This window comes from Podarcis raffonei, chromosome 11 (genome assembly GCF_027172205.1).
Source record: "Podarcis raffonei isolate rPodRaf1 chromosome 11, rPodRaf1.pri, whole genome shotgun sequence".
Taxonomy (NCBI): domain Eukaryota; kingdom Metazoa; phylum Chordata; class Lepidosauria; order Squamata; family Lacertidae; genus Podarcis; species Podarcis raffonei.
In genome coordinates, this window is record NC_070612.1 from 32,691,034 (window position 1) to 32,696,935 (window position 5,902).

Below are 5,902 nucleotides of genomic sequence, written 5' to 3' on the forward strand. Positions count from 1 at the left end.
ATATTGTACTGAATTCTGCAACAGAGGGCACTGCTACCACTGAAACTGTTTCAATGTCAACTGTGAACATAAAAGGCTTTACATAAATATTGAGTCTCCGGGGAAGGGGCCTTCTGAAGCATTCAATAAGATGTTCATTATTGCAGCTTTAATACAACAATGTGGAAAATGTTATTCAGAGGCAAACAACACCAGAACATGAAGGAATCCCAGCGAGGACCTCCAGAGGTGCTTTACTGAGCCTGATATAGGTGGCCAGTCATCAATGAAGGGGCAATGCCAAAATGGGTCATTTATTTGGGGAGGACCAAAAGCAAGTCCTGGGATACTGTTAAGTACTCTAGTGATATAAGGATACAGTGGTACCTCAGGTTACATACGCTTCAGGTTACAGACTCCGCTAACCCAGAAATAGTGCTTCAAGTTAAGAACTTTGCTTCAGGATGAGAACAGAAATTGTGCTCCAGCGGCACAGCAGCAGCAGGAGGCCCCATTAGCTAAAGTGGTGCTTCGGGTTAAGAACCTCCGGACCTCCGGAACAAATTAAGTACATAACCAGAGGTACCACTGTATATGCAAGTGTGCAGAATGTATTTGATCTGCAGGTGCAGATTTCATTTATTTATTTATATTAAATTTCTATACTGCCCTTCATCTGAGGATAAGTGAGTTGTGTACCTGCAACTCACAGCTGTCAGGAACAATGCAGAACAGAATTCCAAACAAAAACATGCTCTCTTAAGTCCACATCGCCAACATATTCACACTTCTGTCTCAGTGATGTCTACGCTGGCTTGATGATGTCCACGAAATGGAAGAGGGCAGAATCCCCGAGGACGTGCTCTGTGAGGAGCCGGCTTCTGGCACCAGACCAGTTGGCAGACAAACTCTGTGCTACAAAGATGTCTGTAAACCTAACGTGAAGGCTGGCAATGCCAACCTTGCCATGGAGGAATCCCTTGCAAATGACCACAGTGCCTGGAGACAGGCAGTCGAGTTGTGTATCCATAGCAGTGACCGGAGGAGAAATGACTGCTGGGAGGAGCACAGAGAAAAGAAATGCTATGGTGCATTTGCAGCAGCACAACTGGACGCCTTCATCTGCTCCAAAACATGTCTCTCCTGCATCGGTCTCTACAGCAGGTGCTGCAACCTTCCTTGCCCCCCCCAAGGTGACCTGCAAGCTTGACCTTGCCCCCCCCAAGGTGTACTCCTCCATTGTCTCCCGAGACAAATGGATACCAGCAGCATTGTTTAAAACTCATTTCATCTTCCAAGGAAACTACGAGAACTGTAGTTTCTGGAGGGGCTAGAAAGGATCTCGGAGTATTCTTTGCATTCTCAGGAAACTATAATTCCCTGGGTTATTTTGGGGAAGGCACAACTGTTATACTTATATAAAACTGATATATGTTTGAGGTGTAAAAATGTTCTCAGTGTTGCTGCCAGTCATTATGCTGTTGCTAATTTCTGATTCAAGCAAAACCAAATTTACTCTGAAATGGGTACGTGAACTAAATCTGTCACTCTCCACTTTCAGGTGACTAAGATTTTATGTCTCAACATGGAAAGTGGCATGTTCGAATCAGAAGGGGCATAGTTGTTTGCGACAAGAGCAACTTGCCAAAATCTCATCTTTTAACAAAAGTGTAATGGTCGCTGTACAGGCATGCTGAAAATCAGCCCTGTGAAAATTCATTGGAACAGAATATATAATGGGCATACGGCCATAAAAGAAGGATGATTTGCCCTTTTTACAACCCTGGACATTTGGCTGTTCCACTGCTTCTATTCTGATCTTAGTGCTGCTCAGCTGCTTGGGATCCAGAACACTCTAAACAGCAGAATGAGTCAGTGTGATACTTAATAGATCTTTTATTAACAGGACCATTGACGTATGAATAATGCTGTTGCATAAGTCTTCTCATGCTCTTGGAACTTTAAGCTCTGAATGCTCTTGTGGACCATTTAAAGCATTGGAACGTGCTGTTTCCAGACCTCTAGTACAGAAATAGGTTTCACACCATTTACTTTCATTATCCATATATTTGCTTCCCATAGGCTTCGTTGAGACTTTCTGAAAAAAAAGAGGCTTAAAGTGAACTGAAGGAACTTTTTAACTGTTCTTTTACTAATTGGAACAGTAGGGCTATTTTCTTTCCACATAGAAATACCTGCTTCTCCTTAACACTTATGAGGAAGACACTGTAATCAAAAGTAAACATCTGGAAAAGAAAAAAATCAACTTGAAAGGATAATCATTTTTCTATGAACCATTAATGCCCTTTCAAACTTCCCTTCCCACAATGTAAAGGCAGCATCAAAATCCATTTGACCAAAAGAGCAACGTCAACTCTGTAGAAGACATTAAAAGATTAGGGAAGCTTTAATAGCAATTAATTAATGCAACCTGGAGCCTATTGATAAGTTTAGGGCGAAAAGTCATACTTCCCCCTTATCTGCATGAAGGTTTATCTGTTCTTTGCTATCCCGACTTTGAATAATTCATTTTTGAATCTCACGCATTTCCAAATACCTGCACCCCTTCCACTTATACCAAGAGAGAATTCTTCTGCTTCAGAGACTTAATGTGTTTAGATAAGGAAATGTCAGATCTTTATTCGCATTAAAATCAAATGAGACATTACTTTTGAGAATGCCTTTTTGGCCAGTGCAGACACAAAAAAGAAGCATTTCTGTTTATGGGCGTAGCCAGGATTTTTGTTGGGGGGGGAGGATTTTGTTAGGGGGGTGGAATTTTTTTTTTGGGGGGGAACCAATGCGATTGGTCAGTTAGTTAAGTACTTCTTTTGTTTTACTTGATCTAGGGGGGAGATCTGCCCCCTGGCTATGCCCGTGTTTCTGCTTTAGAGTAGTCTTTTGCATGCTGCTTTCCCCCACCAAGGCTATGAGGCAAGACTTAAGAATCAGGCCTAAAATAATCTTCAGCTTTGCTCTTTGCAAATGGCTGAACTGTGCCAAAATAAGCAACAAACTGGGCCATTCTCTTGAGTCCATTCTAGTTTGTTCACAGTATTTACGATTTGGGTAGCCATATGCTGTGTATGAGTTTATGGGGGCATGTTTGTCCTTAGAGAACTGTCATCCCCACAAGGATTTAGAGCAGTGCCTTCCAGTTGTTGTTGTGATACTACTTCCATTAGTCCTTGTCAGCATGGCCAATATTCAGGTATGATGGGAGCTACAGATCCCCTATCTTGGATTTAGACCATTGTGCGAACTCTTCCATCTCTCTGTGCTTGTTTGTTTTTTAAATATATATATGATTTTCAGTTATATACATTTCAGTAGTAGTTTTACAGTCATTTTAACATTTCAAAACTCAACTTCCTTCCTCCTCTTTCTGCGGTTCCTTAAATTTATTTTTATCATTTCCTGCATTTTCTAAATTAACTTAACTTCTTCTTTTATTCACCTGCTTTAATTATTTTCTCCTATGAAACCGCAGGTTATTACAGTAATCCTGCCAATGTCCTTATCTGTTTACACTTTATTTGTACATATCCAATAAACCATTTCTATTCTTTTATAAAAAGTTTGCTATCTAGATTTCTTATTTTTCCAGTAAGTTTCGCCATTCTTTATAGTCCATAAGTTTTTGTATCCATTCTTCTTTCATTGGGACTTCTTCTTTCCATTTTTGGGCAAATAATATTCTTGCCACTGTAGTTGCATACATGAATAAATTTCTATACTGTTTAGGGAGTTCTATCCCTATAATTCCCAGAAGAAAAGCTTCTGTGTTTTTTGCTTGTTTTGTTTTTTACAAATGTTATCTTAAACATCCTTTTCAATTCATTATATATCATTTCCCAGTAAGCTTTCACCTTACTGCAAGACCACCACATATAATAAAAGTTAAAGGTATATTGCAGGGGTGGGAAAATTTATTCAGCCCGAGGGCCACATGAGGAGTCTTCAGGGGGCCACCCACCATTGGAAGGTGTGGCCAAAAGCAACAAGTGGGTGGGGCAATAGATGTGACACGTACAGTAGGTTACATTCCAGCTATGCAAAAGTCACCCCCCCCACCCCTTGTACATTTCTTGATCCAAGCAAGCAATGGGCAAAATCATAGTCCAAGGACACCTGCTAATCTTCATTTTGTGTTTCTGCTCGGGGGGGGGGGAAATATGCTCTAATGAAGGCAGAGATATACGAAAAATACGAAGGCCTATTCCTGGCTACTTTGAAGGTTACCTTGATTCCCACCAGCACCAAAAAAACACAGCATTTGAAGACTTTTCATTGTCGATTATCTATACCTCAGAGTAACTGCCCCATGCTGATAAGACATTTGAGTGTGTACCTGTGCATGTGCAAAAAGGGTTTATGTCTTTTATGTGCAGATCAGAATCAGACACCCACTATATTTTTTTATATAACAACAGGCATTACTTAGAATCAGGTGTTCAGGGGGCGGGGGAATTGCCCCTCTTGTCTTCCTAAGTGGCAATTCTGGAAATAAATCCACAGTGGTTTGCAACCATAAAAAGCTGGCTGAGATATTTTCTCAACCAAAGACATATGGAATAAAGCTAAATGACTTGAACTATACAAGATGTGTAATAAATAAGTGCAATAAATTTCAAGCAACATATTGAATGCATTCTCCTACTGTTCTTATGAATGTAAATTATTATGCAAATTAAATTTCTGATAGTAATGCAGCCAGAATGCAGCAGTACTTCAGGGTTCCACAGAAGACAATTGGGCTTCATCTATAAATGTGGCAATCTCTTCGGTATGATCTATGAGTTCATTATAAGGACTCTATATTGAGGCAGTTCCAATAGGACTGGTGTTAACTATCTGTGCTGTATCTATATTTTATGGTATAGATTATTAAATAGTAATAATGCTTGAATGAAGAGTGCAAGCTGTAGAAAGAAAGAAAGAAAGAAAGAAAGAAAGAAAGAAAGGGAACAGGGAATACCATAAATCAGAAAGTGGGCTGTCTTAACTTCATACTGCAAACATCTTGTGTTTGAATTCCCTATTGCTTAGTGCTCAATTCAGTCTTAACGTTGCATTAACCCTAGATCTTTCAATTAACCTTCCTGCTTTGTTTTAACTTATTAGAAAGAAGTATAAATGAAGTCCCTAATTCTTTTACTCATCATAGAGCATTAATTGGCCCAAAGTAGACAAATTCTCTTTGAACACTTTAACTGGTCTGAATTTCAGTTAGAAAATGTAACCCTTTAGCTTCCTTGTTGAGTCAGCATCAGTGGCATTAAGAATTCCACTGATTCCCCCCCTTAATTTAAATGAGTAGATTTCCTTTTTTAATGTTGCACACACACCTCAAACTACTGACAAATTATCAGCTAAATCCCCAATAATTGGCTGTATCCTGTATTGGACTTGAAATTGTAAATAAATAAACATGCTTCAGGCAAGTTCACCTTCATAATATTGGCTGTTATTACAGCCCATATACAGCGACAATGTGATCGTTCTCTTTTTCATGATTGCTGTTGTTAGCATTTATCTTTCTCAGGAGATTCCAGGGGTTCCAGTGCTTACCTGGGGTTCAGTTTGCTTGAAATGAAGGTCAATGGTGTCTGTAAGACATATAATTTTATTTGCACAGATATATAGTCTGAGCATAGGATGGAAGGGGAACAGTATTAACACTTCAACAGTGCCATAGCTTTGGGGTTCAGCCCAGATAAATGGTCAAGCCTCTTCTTCCAGCTTCCAGCCAAGCCAAAAACTCATACAAAACACTAGCTCCCTTGGCCTATAGTTCTTTTTCTAGGATGAGGTAGCATCTAGTCAGGTGAGGTTGGGAAAGGCCCACTCTCTCTTCCTGGAAGCATCTCACTTAGTAGTTGCTATGGCAACATGGCTCACTCTTAGAGATGCTGAAGAGGCC

The 5,902-nt window shown here is 39.9% G+C and overlaps 1 long non-coding RNA gene across 1 annotated transcript; it reads right to left on the minus strand.

The window, feature by feature from the left end:
• Positions 1-1,857: 1,857 nt before the first annotated feature.
• Positions 1,858-5,666, minus strand: LOC128423020 (uncharacterized). Its single transcript, XR_008332647.1, has 2 exons — positions 5,551-5,666; positions 1,858-2,077 (listed from the first exon to the last, which is right to left on the minus strand). It is a non-coding gene; the product is annotated as an uncharacterized LOC128423020 (long non-coding RNA).
• Between the last annotated feature and the right edge of the window lie 236 nt (positions 5,667-5,902).